The sequence below is a fragment of the Coregonus clupeaformis genome, unplaced genomic scaffold (genome assembly GCF_020615455.1).
Source record: "Coregonus clupeaformis isolate EN_2021a unplaced genomic scaffold, ASM2061545v1 scaf0134, whole genome shotgun sequence".
In the NCBI taxonomy this organism is placed as follows: Eukaryota; Metazoa; Chordata; class Actinopteri; order Salmoniformes; family Salmonidae; genus Coregonus; species Coregonus clupeaformis.
In genome coordinates this window covers 162,984-184,463 of record NW_025533589.1, presented here as the reverse complement: position 1 = coordinate 184,463, position 21,480 = coordinate 162,984, and the positions used below count along the sequence as shown (strand labels likewise).

At 42.4% G+C, this 21,480-nt stretch overlaps 1 long non-coding RNA gene across 1 annotated transcript; it reads right to left on the bottom strand.

Annotated features, from left to right (window-relative positions):
* Positions 1-5,984: 5,984 nt before the first annotated feature.
* On the bottom strand, positions 5,985-20,336 carry LOC121558371. Its single transcript, XR_005998516.2, has 3 exons — positions 20,313-20,336; positions 19,615-19,731; positions 5,985-6,120 (listed from the first exon to the last, which is right to left on the bottom strand). It is a non-coding gene; the product is annotated as an uncharacterized LOC121558371 (long non-coding RNA).
* Between the last annotated feature and the right edge of the window lie 1,144 nt (positions 20,337-21,480).

Genomic DNA, 21,480 nt, shown 5'->3' with positions numbered 1-21,480 from the left:
TGCAAATGTATTCAACAAGTTTGTAGAATCACAAGCTTGATGTAATCACTGCAGGTAAGGAATATGGGACCAAATACTAAACTTATGACTACTTTAATACAATATAAGGGAATATGTCCAAATTATTAAGACTTTTTCAAATGGGAGAACTGGACACATAAAGTGCTTTCATTTCTAAACAGTAACACAGATATGTATGAAAATGCTCTCAAATAAAATGTGACATTATATACTGTCACTTAATATGAAACATTCTATCTCAAATCCAAATTGCTGGAGCATAGCACCAAATGTAAAACTGTAAGCTTCACTGTCCAAACACATATGGTGTGGACTATGTGTGCCTGGTAAACACATGTGGATCTAGTGAACAGTTATCACTTGTTGACCAACTACAGGAATACTGACCTCAGAGTCTCCAGTTTACAGTGGGGATTCCCCAGTCCAGCAGAGAGCAGCTTCACTCCTGAATCCTTCAGGTCATTGTTACTCAGATCCAGCTCTCTCAGGTGTGAGGGGTTTGATTTCAGAGCTGAGACCAGAGAAGCACAGCCTTCCTCTGTGACTAGACAGCCTGACAGCCTGCAAAGAGTCAAATCATATTAAAACCACACTGCTATTCTTTGGTGGTGAAAATAGTGGCAATATATTTTTTCAACATATTCAGATATATCAGTGTCCTGAAACCTGACATATCTATTCATAAATTAATGTATCATTATTTGAAATTATCAAATTATTGCTTGTAGATAGAAAAATGTATAGTACAAATATTTGAGTAGACTGACCAGACCATTTTAAAAAGCAGTATCAGTCAAAAGACAGACAGTGAGGTATCAGATTTAGATTGACTTTATGTATCTAGTCCCCCATTTGAAGAAGTCAAAAGTATTCTGACCAATTCACTTACAGTGGGGAAAAAAAGTATTTAGTCAGCCACCAATTGTGCAAGTTCTCCCACTTAAAAAGATGAGAGAGGCCTGTAATTTTCATCATAGGTACACGTCAACTATGACAGACAAAATGAGAAAAAAAATTCCAGAAAATCACATTGTAGGATTTTTAATGAATTTATTTGCAAATTATGGTGGAAAATAAGTATTTGGTCAATAACAAAAGTTTCTCAATACTTTGTTATTGACCCTTTGTTGGCAATGACACAGGTCAAACGTTTTCTGTAAGTCTTCACAAGGTTTTCACACACTGTTGCTGGTATTTTGGCCCATTCCTCCATGCAGATCTCCTCTAGAGCAGTGATGTTTTGGGGCTGTCGCTGGGCAACACGGACTTTCAACTCCCTCCAAAGATTTTCTATGGGGTTGAGATCTGGAGACTGGCAAGGCCACTCCAGGACCTTGAAATGCTTCTTACGAAGCCACTCCTTCGTTGCCGGGCGGTGTGTTTGGGATCATTGTCATGCTGAAAGACCCAGCCACGTTTCATCTTCAATGCCCTTGCTGATGGAAGGAGGTTTTCACTCAAAATCTCACGATACATGGCCCCATTCATTCTTTCCTTTACACGGATCAGTCGTCCTGGTCCCTTTGCAGTAAAACAGCCCCAAAGCATGATGTTTCCACCCCCATGCTTCACAGTAGGTATGGTGTTCTTTGGATGCAACTCAGCATTCTTTGTCCTCCAAACACGACGAGTTGAGTATTTACCAAAAAGTTATATTTTGGTTTCATCTGACCATATGACATTCTCCCAATCCTCTTCTGGATCATCCAAATGCACTCTAGCAAACTTCAGACGGGCCTGGACATGTACTGGCTTAAGCAGGGGGACACGTCTGTCACTGCAGGATTTGAGTCCCTGGCGGCGTAGTGTGTTACTGATGGTAGGCTTTGTTACTTTGGTCCCAGCTCTCTGCAGGTCATTCACTAGGTCCCCCCGTGTGGTTCTGGGATTTTTGCTCACCGTTCTTGTGATCATTTTGACCCCACGGGGTGAGATCTTGCTGGAGCCCCAGATCGAGGGAGATTATCAGTGGTCTTGTATGTCTTCCATTTCCTAATAATTGCTCCCACAGTTGATTTCTTCAAACCAAGCTGCTTACCTATTGCAGATTCAGTCTTCCCAGCCTGGTGCAGGTCTACAATTTTGTTTCTGGTGTCCTTTGACAGCTCTTTGGTCTTGGCCATAGTGGAGTTTGGAGTGTGACTGTTTGAGGTTGTGGACAGGTGTCTTTTATACTGATAACAAGTTCAAACAGGTGCCATTAATACAGGTAAGGAGTGGAGGACAGAGGAGCCTCTTAAAGAAGAAGTTACAGGTCTGTGAGAGCCAGAAATCTTGCTTGTTTGTAGGTGACCAAACACTTATTTCCCACCATAACTTGCAAATAAATTCATTAAAAATCCTACAATATGATTTTCTGGATTTTTTTTTCTCAATTTGTCTGTCATAGTTGACGTGTACCTATGATGAAAATTACAGGCCTCTCTCATATTTTTAAGTGGGAGAACTTGCACAATTGGTGGCTGACTAAATACTTTTTTTCCCCACTGTATAGTGTATTAAAGTAGTCAAAAGTTGAGTATTTGGTCCCAAACTCGTTGGTTGCATTTGCAGTTTGTTTTGGTTGTGTTTTGGGTTATGTTTTGCCCGATAGTAACTGAATGGTGGATGATGACTGGAGTAATTTTCTGTCTAAGTGAGTAGATAACATGTTTCTAAACACTACTAAATTAATCCTGATGATGCCATGATTAAGAATAATCATGAATGAATCATGAATAATAATGAGTGAGAGAGTTACAGAGGCTACAATAAAACATGCTAACCTCTCACCACTACTAATAACAGAGGGGGTATGATCCTTGTTCCTCTGTAACTTTCTCATTCATCATCATTCACGATTCATTCATGATTATTCATAATCATGGTAGCATCCACATGAATGTAGAAGTGTTCAGAAACATCTTCTATTCTTACTGACAATACAAGTGAAGTGACTCCAAAATGACAGGACATTATTCACCATTCAGTTTCTATTAGGAAAAACATCATCCAAAACACAACCAAGACAAACTGCAAATGCATTCAACAAGTTTGTAGAATCACAAGCTTGATGTAATCACTGCAGGTAAGGAATATGGGACCAAATACTAAACTTTGGACTAAATTAATTTGTCCAAATACTTATTACTTTTTCAAATGGGAGAACTAGATACATTAAGTGCTTTCATTTCTAAACAGTAAAACAGGTATGTATGAATACCCTCAAATAAAAAGTGACATTCTGTACTGTCGCCTAATATGAAACAATTTCAAATCCCAAATTGCTGGAGCATAGCACCAAATGTAAAACTGTAAGCTTCACTGTCCAAACACATATGATGTGGACTATGTGTGCCTGGTAAACACATGTGGATCTGGTGAACAGTTATCACTTGTTGACCAACTACAGGAATACTGACCTCAGAGTCTCCAGTTTACAGTGGGGATTCCCCAGTCCAGCAGAGAGCAGCTTCACTCCTGAATCCTTCAGGTCATTGTTACTCAGATCCAGCTCTCTCAGGTTTGAGGGGTTTGAACTGAGAGCTGAGGCCAACGGTTCACAGGATGTGTCTGTGAGTTTACAGCCAGTGAGCCTGTCAACAGAGTAAATACCATGAGGGACAGGTCGTATTAAAATGTTACATTTAGCTTTTAAGTTACCCCTGCACTAATAATGTGAACACTGTGTATAGTTGTCTCAATGCTACAACTTTTCTGATCCGTTTATATTACAGTTTGTTTAAGACTTTTCAGCTGATAGAAAGTTTAGTCAGCCAATGAAAATATTGTTGTTCTTACATACAGTAAAGTTTGGTCTGAGGGATAGTCACATGAGTATTTACAGAGCCAGTCAGCCAATAAAAATGCTGCTGTAACTACAATGTATTTTGGTGTGGGATATTTCCATGAATACTTACAGAGCTTTCCTGCAGCCTCTCACAGCTGGGAGCAGTCTCCTACGACCCTCCTCTGATGTCTTGTATACCTTCAGGTCAAACACATCCAGAACCTCCTCTGATATCTGTAGCATGTAGGCCAGCGCTGAACACAGAGAAAGTGTGAGGTTTTTGGATCTCTTCTCTGACCTCAAGTACGCTTGGATTTCCTCTTGTACTGAATGGTCTTTCATCTCTATAAGACAGTGGAAGAGATTGATGTACCTCTCAGGGGAGATGTTCTTCCTCTGCATCACCTTAAGGGATCGGATTGTTTTCTGGACGCTGTCTGGACTGCTTTCTGTCTGTGACACCAGACCTCGTAGGAGTTTCTGATTGGACTCCAGTGACATGCCATGAAGGAATCGGACAAAGAGGTCCAGGTGTCCGTTCTTGCTCTCCAAGGCTTTATCCACGGTACTCTTCAGCAGCTCATGCAAGGTTAGCTCTTCAGATGCAGCTCTAGACTTTCTCTTGAGGAAGGGCTTCAGTGCATCCATGTCCTTGGTTGTGTAACAATGGTACATGTAGACAGCTGAGAGAAACTCCTGAATGCTCAGATGAACAAAGCAGTACACCACTCTCTGAAATAACACAGACTCTTCTTTAAAGATTTGTGTGCACACTCCTGAGTACACTGAGGCGTCTTTGACATCAATGCTCACACTCTTTCAGGTCTTCTTCATAGAACATGAGATTACCCTTCTCCAGATTTTCAAACGCCAGCTTCCCCAGCTTCAGAAGAATTTCCTTATCTGACTCCATGAGCTCCTGTTGATCCATCTCATCTCTTCCATGATATTTCTGGTTCTTCAGGCTGGTCTGAATGAGCAGGAAGTGTATTGACATCTCAGTCAGAGTCGTGGGCATCTCTCTCCTCTTGTCTGTACTCAACATGTGTTCAAGGACTATTGCAGAAATCCAACAGAACACTGGCATGTGGCACATGATGTGGAGGCTCCTTGATGTCTTTATGTGAGATGATTCTGCTGGCCAGGTCCTGATCACTGAATCTCTTCCTGAAGTACTCCTCCTTCTGTGGGTCATTGAACCCTCGTACCTCTGTCACCTGGTCAACACACTTAGGGGGATCTGATTGGTTGCTGCTGGTCGGGAGGTTATCCAGAGGAGAGCAGAGGGGAAGCAGATTCCCCTTGATGAGGTTTGTCAGCAGAACATCGACAGACGATGTCTGGGTGACATCAGACACCTTTTCATTGTGCTGGAAATCCAACGGAAGTCTGCTTTCATCCAAACCATCAAAGATGAACATAGCTTTACAGGCAGTGAGTTTCTTTGCATTGCCTATGTCTAGTTCTGTGTGGAAGCCATTTAAAGTCTGAGAAGACTGTACTGGAGATCTTTAATCAAGTTCAGCTCCCGGAAAGGAAGCACAAATATGATATCCACATCTTGGTTCGCCTTCTCTTCAGCCCAGTCTAGGATGAACTTCTGCACAGAGACTGTTTTTCCGATGCCAGCGATGCCCTTCGTCACACAGTTCTGATGCTTCTCTCTTGGCCTGGTAAGGGTTTAAAGATGTCATTGCAGTGGATTGCTGTGTCATGTGAGGTTGGTGTCCTGGATGCTGTCTCTAGCTGCCACACCTCATGTTCATTGTTAACCCCTTCACTCTCTCCCTCTGTGATGTAGAGCTCTGTGTAAATCCTGTTGAGGGGAGTTTGGTTCCCTGCTTTTTCCATGCCTTCTATCACATGCATACCTCCTTTTCAGACTGTCTTTATGGTTTTACTATAGCTCTCTGCAGGCTGTCATCCACTACAAGGGAAGAGGAAAAATCATGTGTATCAGAAACATTCATTGACAGGATGTAAAGTGGGCCTTCCACAACTACAGTAACTTCTATTATCTCACAATATTGTAGTTACCTACTGTAAATCATATTAAGGTATTGACTTGGCCCACGTGTGCAAGTGGTCTTACTGTTTTCAGAGCCTCGTGTTTTATTGGGTTGACTCAGCTGCTGTAGTACAGGCCGTGTTCTGGATCTCTTTCTACACTGAGGACAGTCATAGTCTCCCTGAAGGAGCAGGTTTCTCCCAGTATCTGGTGATGCACTGTCTGCAGAACCTGTGTCCACAGGTGATAGAGACTGGATCCCTCAGCACCTGCTGACACACTGCACGCCTGGACTGGATCCTCTAACAGAGTAGACCTTCCACTACAGAGATAAAGGAGAGAGAGATTGTAGATGTTAATACTGTTCATAGACAGACAGCTGGGAACAGAATACTCTGCTCTCTGAGTGGTAGTAGCCTCTGGAATAGATAACATGTCCACAGTGGTATTACTAAACTATATGAACTCAGAAGGTTGTAGAAACATGTCCACGGTGTTATTACTAAACTATATGAACTCAGAAGGGTGTAGAAACATGTCCATAGTGGTATTACTAAACTATATGAACTCAGAAGGTTGTAGAAACATGTCCACAGTGGTATTACTAAACTATATGAACTCAGAAGGTTGTAGAAACATGTCCACAGTGGTATTACTAAACTATATGAACTCAGAAGGTTGTAGAAACATGTCCACAGTGGTATTACTAAACTATATGAACTCAGGTAGTAGAAACATGTCCACAGTGGTATTACTAAACTATATGAACTCAGGTAGTAGAAACATGTCCACAGTGGTATTACTAAAATATCCTACAGACACCCGACGAAGTCCCAAATCCCCGTCATTCGCATGAGGAAAAGCGGAGATATCGTGGACGTAGGTCGGGGTGCCTTGTAAGGATCAGACGGCGAGCGAGTAAACTGCCTCTGCCATCAATCCTATTAGCCAATCTTCAATCATTAGAGAACAAATTGGATGACCTAAGATTACGGTTATCCTACCAACGGGACATTAAAAACTGTAATATCTTATGTTTCAATGAGTCGTGGCTGAACGACGACATGGACAACATACAGCTAGCGGGCTATACGCTACATCGGCAGGATAGAACGGCTGACTCCGGTAAGACAAGGGGTGGCGGTCTGTGTATATTTGTAGACAACAGCTGGTGAACAAAATCAAATACTAAGGAAGTCTCGAGGTTTTGCTCCGCCTGAGGTAGAGTATCTTATGATAAGCTGTAGACCACACTATTTACCAAGAGAGTTTTCATCTATATTTTTCATAGCTGTCTATTTACCACCACAAACCAATGCTGGCATTAAGATTGCACTGAATGAGCTGTATAAGGCCATAAGTGAACAGGAAAACACTCATCCAGAGGCAGCGCTCCTAGTGGCCGGGACTTTAATGCAGGGGAAACTTAAATCCGTTCTACCTAATTTCTACCAGCATGTTAAATGTGCAACCAGAGGAAAAAATACTCTAGACCACCTTTACTCCACACACAGAGACGCATACAAAGACCTCCCTCGCCCTCCATTTGGCAAATCTGACCATAACTTTATCCTCCTGATTCCTGCTTACAAGCAAAAACTAAAGCAGGAAGCACCAGTGACTCGGTCAATAAAGAAGTGGTCAGATAACGCAGATGCTAAGCTACAGGACTGTTTTGCTAGCACAGACTGGAACATGTTCCCGGATTCTTCAGATAGCATTGAGGAGTACACCACATCAGTCACTGGCTTCATCAATAAGTGCATCGATGAAGTTGTCCCCACAGTGACCGTACGTACATACCCCAACCAGAAGCCATGGATTACAGGCAACATCCGCGACTGAGCTAAAGGGTAGAGCTGCCGCTTTCAAGGAGCGGGACTCTAACCCGGGACGCTTATAAGAAATCCCGCTATGCCCTCCGACGAACCATCAAACAGACAAAGATTCAATACAGGACTAAGATTGAATCGTACTACACCGGCTCTGACCGGCTCTGATGTGGCAGGGGCTTGAAAACTATTACAGACTACAAAGGGGAAGCACAGCCGCGAGCTGCCCAGTGACACAAGACTTCCAGACGAGCTAAACCACTTCTATGCTCGCTCGAGGCAAGCAACACTGAAGCATGCATGAGAGCACCAGCTGTTCCGGATGACTATGTGATCACGCTCTCCGTAGCCGATGTGAGTAAGACTTTTAAGCAGGTCAACATTCACAAGGCCACAGGGCCAGACAGATTACCAGGACGTGTACTCCGAGCATGTGCTGACCAACTGGCAAGTGTCTTCACTGACATTTTCAACATGTCCCTTACTGAGTCTGTAATACCAACATGTTTCAAGCAGACCACCATAGTCCCCTTGCCCAAGGACACTAAGATAACCTGCCTAAATGACTACCGACCTGTAGCACCGACGTCTGTAGCCATGAAGTGATTTTAAAGGCTGGTCATGGCTCACATAAACACCATTATCCCAGAAACCCTAGACCCACTCCAATGTGCATACCGCCCCAACAGACCACAGATGATGCAATCTCTATTGCACTCCACACCTGGACAAGAGGAACACCTACGTGAGCATGCTATTAATTGACTACAGCTCAGCATTCAACACCTTAGTGCCCTCAAAGCTCATCACTAAGCTAAGGATCCTGGGACTAAACACCTCCCTCTGCAACTGGATCCTGGACTTCCTGACGGGCCGCCCCCAGGTGGTAAGGGTAGGTAACAACACATCTGCCACGCTGATCCTGAACACAGGGGCCACTCAGGAGTGCGTGCTCAGTCCCCTCCTGTACTCCCTGTTCACCCATGACTGCATGGCCAGGCACGACTCCAACACCATCATTAAGTTTGCCGACGACACAACAGTGGTAGGCCTGATCACCAACAACGATGAGACAGCCTATAGGGAGGAGGTTAGAGACCTGGCCATGTGGTGCCAGGATAACAACCTCTCCCTTAACGTGACCAAGACAAAGGAGATGATTGTGGACTACAGGAAAAAAAAAAAGAGGACTGAGCACGCCACCATTCTCATCGACGGGCTGTAGTGGAACAGATTGAGAGCTTCAAGTTCCTTGGTGTCCACATCACCAACAAACTATCATGGTTGAAACACACCAAGACAGTCGTGAAGAGGGCACGACAAAGCCTATTCCCCCTCAGGAGACTGAAAAGATTTGGCATGGGTCCTTAGATCCTCAAAAAATTCTACAGCTGCACCATCGAGAGCATCCTGACTGGTTGCATCACCGCCTGGTATGGCAACTGCTGTGCCTCCAACCGCAAGGCACTACAGAGGGTAGTGCGTACGGCCCAGTACATCACTGGGGCCAAGCTTCCTGCCATCCAGGACCTCTATACCAGGCGGTGTCAGAGGAAGGCCCTCAAAATTGTCAAAGACTCCAGCCACCCTATTCATAGACTGTTCTCTCTGCTACCGCACGGCAAGCGGTACCGGAGTGCCAAGTCTAGGTCCAAAAGACTTCTCAACAGCTTCTACCCCCAAGCCATAAGACTCCTGAACAGCTAATCATGGCTACCCGGACTATTTGCACTGCCCCCCCCCCCCCCCCCCCATCTTTTTACGCTGCTGCTACTCTGTTAATTATTTATGCATAGTCACTTTAACTCTACCCACATGTACATATTACTTCAACTACCTCAACTAGCCGGTGCCCCCGCACATTGACTCTGCACCGGTACCCCCCTGTATATATAGCCTCCCTACTGTGGTCCTCTGTAGCTCAGCTGGTAGAGCACGGCGCTTGTAACGCCAAGGTAGTGGGTTCGATCCCCGGGACCACCCATACACAAAAATTTATGTACGCATGACTGTAAGTCGCTTTGGATAAAAGCGTCTGCTAAATGGCATATTATAATTATTATTATTTTTACTGTTATTTTATTTTACTTCTGCTCTTTTTTTCTCAACACTTTTTTGTTGTTGTTTTATTGTACTTTTTTATAAAAAAATTAATGCACTGTTGGTTAAGGGCTTGTAAGTAAGCATTTCACTCTAATGTCTGCTCTGTTGTATTCGGCGCATGTGGCCAATAAAATTTGATTTGATTTGAATTACTAAACAATATGAACTCTGAAGGTTGTAGAAATCTTCAAAAGTATAGAAAGTACACACTAAGAAAAGAGGGTTCCGCAAGGGTTCTTTGGGAAGGGTGATGGTTCTATGTGGAACCATAATGACTCAAAGAACCCTTCATGCCATTCAATGGTTCTTTGCAGTTCACAAAAAGGGTTATTTGTGTTTAAGTGATAATTCAAATGTAGGGGCGGTGGCTCATTAGAATATTTTGCGGAGTGGATTGTTCATAGCTCTTTTTGTGTAACAGTGAGTGAGTGCCATTGACGTTTCTCTAATGTGATGTGTTATGCAATGACTGTTAATACACACAGTTATGTAGGACTATGGCCAGTGACTGTGTCTTGTGAACGACTCACGTATGGCCTTGTGTCAATTGAGAACGGTTGACTAAGTCAGTGGTTCTCAATTCTCTCCTCAGTGATCTAGTGATGTTACGTTTCATACTGAAGCTCCAAGGCATGCGTTGAAATCGCTAAGCAGCTAACTTCGAAGGAGTGTGCCGATAAGTGTATCACTTTATCAGAAGTACGTCATCAATGATGTCCGAAGCTTCGTTTGATCACATGCTTTTTCAAACTGTGTGTTGCAAAATGCAAGATCCCACTGATTTCACCGTGGTTCTGGTGCTTTCTTCGATTAAGCTGCTTTCAAACACCGACTGCTACTGGATACCATACTTATACATTTAGTTAGGATTTTGTACAAGTAATTTCACCTGACTGGTTTCTTAGCACGTAGAGTAGGGAACTATGGAACATTCCAGGATGTGGGAGTATGAGTTCGAATCCCGTTGAATGGACACTATTTTGAAAATAGTTTTGTGAAACCACACTTTCTGCACTGTTGTTCAAATAATTTGTTTTATTTAGTATAGTATAAGCTTCTCTCTTAAACATCCTCAATAATGCCATAGATTCAATTTTTTTTAAATAGTCCACTTGAAGGCAGAAAACGAAGCATGATGTAAGATGTGAACTGACTGTAGGCTATTAAAGCCAACGACTTACCACCACAGAGTTTTGATAAAATCAGTGGAGAAAAAAATACCTCTATCTGATAATCACACATTGCTATTTATTGCTGACCAGCAGATGTCACTAATGTGCATTGTGAATGAATAAAGAAGCTCAGAGCAATTAACCTATTTGACACAATTGGTTGGAAAGCCTCATTGCATCAGGAAGCTTTGTTTTTCCATCACTACAGTGACCCGCAGCAGTTTGAGAGCTAGTTGAGAGCAACTTGTCACGGCAGGTAGCCTAGCATTAAGAGTCAGTAACTGAAAGGTCGCTGGTTTGAATCCCAAAGCTGACTAGGTGAAAAATATGCAGATGTTCTGGTTAGCCATATACTTAGCCCTAATTGTGCTTGTATGTTGCTCTGGATGAGAGCGTATATAACACCTATGGAATTTTAACAATATAGTATATGGCTAACCAGAATACCAAAGAAATGTAATGTTCTTCAAAAGGATCTACGAAGAACCTTTGATATTGAGGAAGGTTCTTTATAGAACCATTCTCTATAAAGGTTCTATAAAGAACCATAACAAAGGGTTCTTTATAGCCACAAAAAGAGCTGTAACCATAGCGAACCCTTTTTTGGCACTATGTAGAACCTTTAGTTTTTAGTGTGTAACCACTAAATGCATTAAAGGAAAATGATTTGGTGTTACAAACAAACTGCAAATATCAACGCTGTTGTCATAAAATGTTACTATATGTTTTATATATTGTGATTCGTGTAGGTCGAAACATTGCATTCTGTTAAATTACAAAGCCCTTTTTTTATGAATACAATATTTTTGGTTATGGAAAAGATATTTCACATCGGTTTAGATTATTAAATTATTCTCTACACTGTACTTGCTGGCCCATGTTGACTCCAATGCTTCCCACAGTTGTGTCAAGTTGGCTGGATATCCTTTAGGTGGTGGACCATTCTTGATACACATGGGAAACTGTTGAGAGTGAAATAACCCAGCAGCGTTGCTGATGCTCCAACATCTCATTACACCTGATGGTCCAACATCTCATTACACCTGCTGGTCCAACATCTCATTACACCTGATGGTCCAACATCTCATTACACCTGCTGGTCCAACATCTCATTACACCTGCTGGTCCAACATCTCATTACACCTCCTGGTCCAACATCTCATTACACCTGCTGGTCCAACATCTCATTACACCTCCTGGTCCAACATCTCATTACACCTGCTGGTCCAACATCTCATTACACCTGCTGCTCCAACATCTCATTACACCTCCTGGTCCAACATCTCATTACAAAATCATGGCCATTAATATGGAGTTGGTTCCCCCTTTGCTGCTATACCAGCCTCCACTCTTCTGGGAAGGCTTTCCACTAGATGTTGGAACATTGCTGTGGGGACTTGCTTCCATTCAGCAACAAGATAATTAGTGAGGTCGGGCACTGATGTTGGGCGATTAGGCCTGGCTCGCAGTAGGCATTCCAAAGGTGTTCGATGGGGTTGAGGTCAGGGCTCTGTGCAGGCCAGTCAAGTTCTTCCAGTTCAAACCATTTCTGTATGGACCTTTCTTTGTGCACAGAATCATCTAGAATGTCATTGTATGCGGTAGCGTTAAGATTTCCCTTCACTGGAACTAAGGGCCCTGCCGAACCACGCAAAACAGCCCCAGACCACTATTCCTCCTCCACCAAACTTTACAGTTGGCACTATGCATTAGGGCAGGTAGCGTTCTCCTGGCATCCGCTAAACCCAGATTTGTCCGTCGACTGCCAGATGGTGAAGCGTGATTCATCACTCCAGAGATCGTGTTTCACTGCTCCAGAGTCCAATGGCGACGAGCTGGTTGGAAATGTTGCATCCTATGACCGTGCCACATTGAAAGTCACTGAGCTCTTCAGTAAAGCCATTCTACTACTAATGTTTGTCTATGGAGATTGCATGGCTGTGTGCTCGATTTTATACACCTGTCAGCAACGGGTGCGACTGAAATAGCCGAATCCACTAATTTGATGGGGTGTCCACATACTTTTGTATATATAGTGTATGTGTAAAAATAAATACATACATACAGTACCAGTCAAAGGTTTGAACACAGCTACTCATTTAAGGGTTTTTCTTAATTTTTACTATTTTCTACATTGTAGAATAATAGTGAAGACATCAAAACTATGAAATAACACACATGGAATCATGTAGTAACCAAAAAAGTGTTAAACAAATAAAAACATATTTTAGTCGCCACCCTTTGCCTTGATGACAGCTTTGCACACTCTTGAGCAATTTCCAAATGCCTGAAGGTACCACGTTCATCTGTACAAACAATAGTACGCAAGTATAAACACCATGGGACCACACAGCTGTCATACCGCTCAGGAAGGAGATGCGTCCTGTCTCCTAGAGATGAACGTACTTTGGTGCGAAAAGTGAAAATCAATCCCAGAACAACAACAAAGGACCTTGTGAAGATGCTGGAGGAAACACGTACAAAATTATCTATATCCACAGTAAAACGAGTCCTATATCGACATAACCTGAAAGGCCACTCAGCAAGGAAGAAGCCACTGCTCCAAAACCGCCATAAAAAAGCCAGACTACGGTTTGCAACTGCACATGGGGACGAAGATCATACTTTTTGGAGAAATGTCCTCTGGTCTGATGAAACAAAAATATAACTGTTTGGCCATAATGACCATTGTGATGTTTGGATGAAAAAGGGGGTTGCTTGCAAGCCAAAGAACACCATCCCAACCGTGAAGCACGGGGTGGCAGCATTATGCTGTTGGGGTGCTTTGCTGCAGGCGGGACTGGTGCACTTCACAAAATAGATGGCATCATGAGGAATGAAAATTATGTGGATATATTGAAGCAACATCTCAAGACATCAGTCAGGAAGTTAAAGCTTGGTCACAAATGGGTCTTCCAAATGGACAATGACCCCAAGCATACTTCCAAAATTGTGGCAAAATGGCTTAAGGACAACAAAGTCAAGGTATTGGAGTGGCCATCACAAAGCCCTGACCTCAATCCTATAGAACATTTGAGGGCAGAGCTGAAAAAGCGTGTGCGAGCAAGGAGGCCTACAAACCTGACTCAGTTACACCAGCTCTGTCAGGAGGAATGGGCCAAAATTCACCCAACTTACTGTGGGAAGCTTGTGGAAGGCTACCCTAAACGTTTGACCCAAGTTGAACAATTTAAAGGCAACGCTACCAAATACTAATTGAGTGTATGTAAACTTTTGACCCACTGGGAATGTGATGAAAGACATTTCACATTCTTAAAATAAAGTGGTGATCCTAACTGACCTAAAACAGGGAATTCTTACTAGGATTAAATGTCAGGAATTGTGAAAAACTGAGTTTAAATGTATTTGGCTAAGGTGTATGTAAACTTCAGACTTCAACTGTAGATTGTAATATGTATTTTTCTGGCTTGTCTTCCCCAGTGATTTGACCCACGCACTCCTACTGCTTATTATGTGACTTGTTAAGCGCATTTCTAATCCTGAAACTTTTCAGGCTTGCCATAACAAAGGGGTTGAATACTTACTGATTCAAGACATTTCAGCTTTTCATTTTTAATTACATTTGTAAAGACTTCGTAAAACATAATTCCATTTTGACATTATGGGGTATTGTGTGTAGGCCAGTGACCAAATAAATCTGAATTTTATGCATTTTAAATTCAGGCTTTAACATAACAAAATGTGGAAAATGTCAAGGGGTGTGAATACTTTCTGAAGTCACTTTATATACCTAAAATCCGGCAAATTGAGAGCTCTCCACTAAAGTTTTACAAACAATAAAAACCTTGGCGCGCCCGAAAATATTATTAAAAAGTTTGGTCCTTGGACACAGAGGGGTTAAACACTAAAGTTACCGTCCATCTAGTGAAGAGAGGAGAACCGGACAGATGGAGCGTAGGCCAGCATCCGTCAACGAGAGAGGGAGAAGCCCTCCACGGTATTTAACAGGTGGAAGAAACAAACAGGGAGCTCCATCGGTCCACAAGAAATGCAGGCAGCCGGTGATGATGTAGTGGTAGCTAGGATAACTAGGATGCTGCCTTTAGAGTAGCTAGCTTAGCTAGCTGTACCGACTAGCTTGGCTAACTAGCAGGTCGTTCGTCTGTCCCTCGAGGATGATGACGAATCCGGTGAACCACACAATTAACCAAGAATAGCGACTGAAAAGGATCTGGCTACACTCATACTGTCACTGACCATTACGTAAAAAAAGCAAATTGAACAATAAACTTTGGTGTCTCAACACTGTAACGAACTCCGTTGTTGTTCCCCAAGATCACCTCAGCCCACTCTGCGCGTAACTGGACAATATGCTTGGCGCCAAACCGTACGCGGGCGCGGGCAGTTCTGTTCGTGGACGCCGACAGTTCCAGAATGTGGACATGAGCACTGCCACACAATAAACTAAACCAGGTCTTTAAAGTCAGGTACATTAGTAATATTCATTTTTTATTATGTAAAACAAAAATTTATCGTTTTTTAAAACAACATTTTGAGATCTGGGCCCGTATCCACAAAGAGTCTCAGAGTAGAAAATTGGTCCTCTCTCTCCCACCCCTCAGAGCCTGGTTCCTCTCTAGGTTTCTTCTCTAGGTTCCTGCCTTTCTAGGGAGTTTTTCCAAGCCACAGTGCTTCAACATCCGAACATGCGCTGTTAGGCACGCAGAACGACCGATTAGAGCCAATGATGTGTTTCTGCCAATGACCTTCAAATCAAATTGTATTTCTCACATGCGCTGAATACAACAGCTGTACACTTTACCGTGAAATGCTTACTAACGAGCCCTTTCCCAACAATGCAGTTAAAAACGTAAGAAAAATTAGCTAAATAAAAAAGAAATAGTAACATAATGATATAACAATAATGAGACTATAAGGATTACCAGTACTGAGTCAATGTGCAGGGGTACCAGGTAGTTGAGGTAATAACTAGACTATATACAAAGGAGTACCAGTACTGAGTCAATGTGCAGGGGTACCAGGTAGTTGAGGTAATAACTAGACTATATACAAGGAGTACCAGTACTGAGTCAATGTGCAGGGTACCAGGTAGTTGAGGTAATAACTAGACTATATTCAAGGAGTACCAGTACTGAGTCAATGTGCAGGGGTACCAGGTAGTTGAGGTAATAACTAGACTATATTCAAGGAGTACCAGTACTGAGTCAATGTGCAGGGGTACCAGGTAGTTGAGGTAATAACTAGACTATATCAAGGAGTACCCATACTGAGTCAATGTGCAGGGGGTACCAGGTAGTTGAGGTAATAACTAGACTATATACAAGGAGTACCAGTACTGAGTCAATGTGCAGGGGTACCAGGTAGTTGAGGTAATAACTAGACTATATACAAGGAGTACCAGTACTGAGTCAATGTGCAGGGGTACCAGGTAGTTGAGGTAATAACTAGACTATATACAAGGAGTACCAGTACTGAGTCAATGTGCAGGGGTACCAGGTAGTTGAGGTAATAACTAGACTATATACAAGGAGTACCAGTACTGAGTCAATGTGCAGGGGTACCAGGTAGTTGAGGTAATAACTAGACTATATACAAGGAGTACCAATACTGAGTCAATGTGCAGGGGTACCAGGTAGTTGAGGTAATAACTAGACTATATACAAGGAGTACCAGTACTGAGTCAATGTGCAGGGGTACCAGGTAGTTGAGGTTATAACTAGACTATATACAAGGAGTACCAGTACTGAGTCAATGTGCAGGGTACCAGGTAGTTGAGGTAATAACTAGACTATATACAAGGAGTACCAGTACTGAGTCAATGTGCAGGGGTACCAGGTAGTTGAGGTAATATGTACATGTAGGTAGGGGCAGTGGCGGCTCCTGAAAAAATTCTCAGGAGGGGCAATTTTTCTGATGATTTAGGTGACCTACACACATTTAAAAAAAGATATGTCCAGCAACAACATGAAGACAGGGGCAGCATATAAGTCAATACCAGAAGCATTTATTGACTGATCTCAAAAGTGTTGGCTTACCAGGGTTGGTGGAACGGCCCTCAGTTTCATCTTTGCCTCGCAAAGCTAACTCAAACACTCCGCAAAAACTTCACACACACTGGATTAGCCGGCTGAGGATGTGGCGGTTCTTGCTAATGTCGTAGTAAATATATTTGTTATAGTGAATATGGAATATGATATGTTGAGTAAAATGTTGTGCTAAGATCTATTTAGGTCAGGAGCTGGTTATAAGTTATGTTTCCTATCCAATAACAATGGACAAAAGGGTCCTATCTTGTCAGCCTTGTCAGCAGGTGGCCAAGGACAACACCCACGCCATAGGCCTCTCAGTTCTTCCAACTCACGAGTTCTTGCTCTGAGGACACACACACACACAACACACACACACACACATCATCACTGTTAAACACACACACACACACACATCATCACTGTTAAACATACACACACACACACACACACAAAAATCCCCTCTCTTAGGCTGAACATTTGAAGACAGAGAACCCGACTCAGAGCCAATGCAACAGTGACAGTAGCCTGGAGGGGACCTCGCCCAACTCATCAGGACCAATCAGAAGATCAGAACTACTAGATTGAACCTACTTCATTTATTGCATAAAATGTCTGCACACAATGTTTGGCTCTCTTCAGATAATAATAATAATAATAATTGCCATTTAGCAGACGCTTTTATCCAAAGCGACTTACAGTCATGCGTGCATACATTTTTGTGTATGGGTGGTCCCGGGGATCGAACCCACTACCTTGGCGTTACAAGCACCATGCTCTACCAGCTGAGCTACAGAAAGTGGATACTCATGGATGCGCATTGCAATTGTAGAAATGTCAACACAATTGGAGACACCACGTCATTTTGGAGACATGTTATTGACAGTAAACTATTGTAGATGCGACTGCTAACTAAATAAAACATTTTAGCTGGCTAGCTAATCATCTTAGCTAAATGTGGGGCAAACAATTCAGTTATTTACCGTTAATTTGAGGGATTGGGGTGAAAGAAATCGAGTTACATAGTGATACTTTTACGATATACTGTATTGACAATATCGCAATATTTTAGCGCTAGTTGGCTGTACCTGCACCAAAACACCATTATTGTTCCTTCATAGCTTGTTCTCAATCTTTTCACATTGGGAGCCAATTTGTTTTCAGCACTTTTATTTCCATGACTGATCAAAACTTCGTTCTCATGGCTTTCTGATCCCTCTGCAACAGACATATGGTGCGCAATAAAATCACAGTATCGAATCGCAATAGCCGTATAGAATCATGAGACTCGCAATGCTGATGCATATATCTTATCGTGAGGTTCCTGGCAATTCCCAGCCCAGGTTCATTTGCCACAACAAATCTCTTCGCTAGCAAACGCAATGTGTCTCCAGCAATGTTTACTTTTTTGACGTTCTATGGCATCTCCACTTTCCCATATATGACCACATGTAATATTTTGGTAAGTGATGCAAATAGTGAACTATGTAGGGCCAGGATGTAAAATATATGTAGCTGCAGCAATTTCTCTTATCTGATATGGTAAGTAATGGGGCTTGATTTATAGCTCCCTAAGAGTTTGCGAACGGGTCCGTGAACGCGATTGCAGATATCTTTACCTCTGAATAAACTGCCTTATATTATACAATTATCCACCTTGTCCAAAAGTCTCTACTTTTTCTCCGTTCTCAGTAAACTTGTTTTATCAACAATAGTAAGGTTCAATGACACAGAGCAGTTCAATGTCGGGGTACAGTCGCTCTCTTACCAGGATCGCGGTCCGCTCTGACCAGGGTGAAGGTGGCCGCTCCACCTCTCTGCCAGCAGCGTTTTCATTATTTAGTCCGTTGTAGCGGGTATGTACACGATCAACAAGATCAGTCCAAACCGAAGATCAGTCCAAAGCAGAATGTTTGCAGAATGTTTGTAAACTAAGTCTACAAATTAAAAACATAAAATAACGCCACACTGCAGGTCGCAACATAGACGCTGATACCGCCATTGTCTTAGTTACGTTCAACGTTACGTCACGTATGAGACGCGTAAGTGCATGCACACAGACACCCATAGAGAATGTATTGAAAGCTTTGAAATGTGAAAAAATTAGATTTTTACATGACAGGCTATGAGAGACTTCTGGGCGATTTTCAACCTGACTGAAATCGCCCAAAAAAAAGCGGCCGGGGGCCATTTGAAGCACGACTTTAGCCTGATTTGACATTTAGTGGCTGGCAGATCAGACGTGAACACTGATAACTGCTGTTGCCGTGATATATTTTTTTATAAATTTATTAAAAATATATATAATTTTTTTTTTATTTTTTTTATTTTTTATAATTGATTAGAAAAAAAATCCCTTCCTTTTCCCGTTTGGCAGTGCGTCGCCCATATCGCCCTATTGAACAAGCCGTCCCTGGGTAGGGGTAAAAGTGACTAGGCAATCAGGATAGAGATTACATCTCCTCATCCAGGGAGTGCACACACACACACACTCACTGACACACACACACACACACACACATACACACACACACAGGGAATGTTGTGTTTGTTTGATAATGTTTCAGGACTATGAAAATGGAAAAAAGGATTAGCCTATGGATTATGAAAACAACAAAAATAAATGGGAAAATGGGAGAGGAGAAATGACTAGAGACAGTGTTGTTTAACTCACTGACCATGACCCATGAGTTCTTCTTACCTTTGTTCACTAGAAAAGTCTCCCTCTCTAAAGTTTAGAGGTTGTTCCATAGACTTGCCACTCTTCATGGACACACAGCTGGGTACAGGGGAGGCTGGTGTCTCCTGCTTGATTGGACTTCAACACAACAGAGACAAACATTACATCTCTCATCTACTCTGAGCTCAGATGGGGAAACAAGAGTTTCATTCCAAACGCTATATATCCATTTTCAGAAATGTTGGTCAATTAGCTTTTATTGTTTAAAGAAATTATTAAACCACTACAAGGCTTTATAAAGGTGTCTAAAGTGTGTAATTTCCACTTTAAAATGTCAGACTTGATTTTCCCTGATGAAAAATGTATGAACCCCTACAGAAAATATCCCTTAATTATAATCCACCGAAAAATACACATTTGCTATTGCTGCAGGATTATGTTTCTGCTGTGAGAAACTGGGTCAAATTAAGATATGGCATCTGTAAATGCATTCATCTTAAGGTAGCTAGGTGAGACAACCACGTATCACAGTCAAATATACAGGATACGAACATTACATTCCAGCTAAACAATGGTTTTAAATCACATCTATAATCTACAATAGTTACATTGAAGGTACCTATTAGTAATCATTTCTGATGAAAAACCACAAATGTGATTTTCTTTTCTCCTATATAGCATTTTCGAATATAAATTCTTAAACAATATTTTCAGCTCACCTCTTAGTTTTGGTGTCATGTTCCCCAGAGAGACTCATTTTTAGAGGCAGGGCCCCCTCCTCTCTCTCTCCCCAGAGAGACTCATTTTAGAGGCAGGGCCCCCCTCCTCTTTTCCTCCCCCCAGAGAGACTCATTTTAGAGGCAGGTACCCCCTCCTTTCTCTCCCCAGAGTGACTCATTTTAGAGGCAGGGCCCCCTCCTCTCTCTCCCCAGAGAGACTCATTTTAGAGGCAGGGCCCCCTCCTCTCTCTCCCCCCAGAGAGACTCATTTAGAGGCAGGGCCCCCTCTCTCTCCCCCAGAGAGACTCATTTTAGAGGCAGGGCCCCCTCCTCTCTCTCTCCCCAGAGAGACTCATTTTTAGAGGCAGGGCCCCCCCTCCTCTCTCTCCCCCAGAGAGACTCATTTTTAGAGGCAGGGCCCCCTCCTCTCTCTCTCCCAGAGAGACTCATTTTGAGACCACTGACCCTAAACAGAGATGCAGCATGTTGGTTGTGGTGAACACAGTGACAACTCATTCTAGAATGTCAATTGTTCTCTTTTACTCATGATCTCTTAGAAATAAAACATTTACTAACAGACACTATCGAAACAGTCAGGTTATTTAATGCAATTACTTTTTCGGAGCCCAATGACTCCTCAAAACCCGCCCCACAAGGCCTGAAAACTAGGCCAAACATAGACCCTGATAGGCCTACATGTTATTTCAGACAGCCTCCAGTAGCCTGGGCAAGATGTAGGCAAGATGTAAGCTGAATGATTTAGCAGCTTGCTTAGTTCAAATTGACAGATTAATTTATTTAACATGAACAGCAAGACGATGTTGAGGTAGGAAGTGCTTCTGTTGCCCAGTAGCCTGCTGGAATAGGCTACTGAGGATGGGGTCGTAATTTCAATCAATGAATCAAATTTTAATAATATGGATATGAACTGAATAGGTCTGTGCTTGTCAACAACAGCCAGGTATTATTTTTTTTACCTGTAGCCTAATCTGGCTGACTGTTACCTTCAATCTAATGCATTCTAACATCTGATCAGCAATTGAGATAGAACTGTGACCATGGTGACACTTGATAACTTCCAATTGAATGAACTAAACACGGCCATTAATAATTACATAATAACACAAGGCTACAACAACAATAAACTGAAGTTAAAGGCTATTTATTA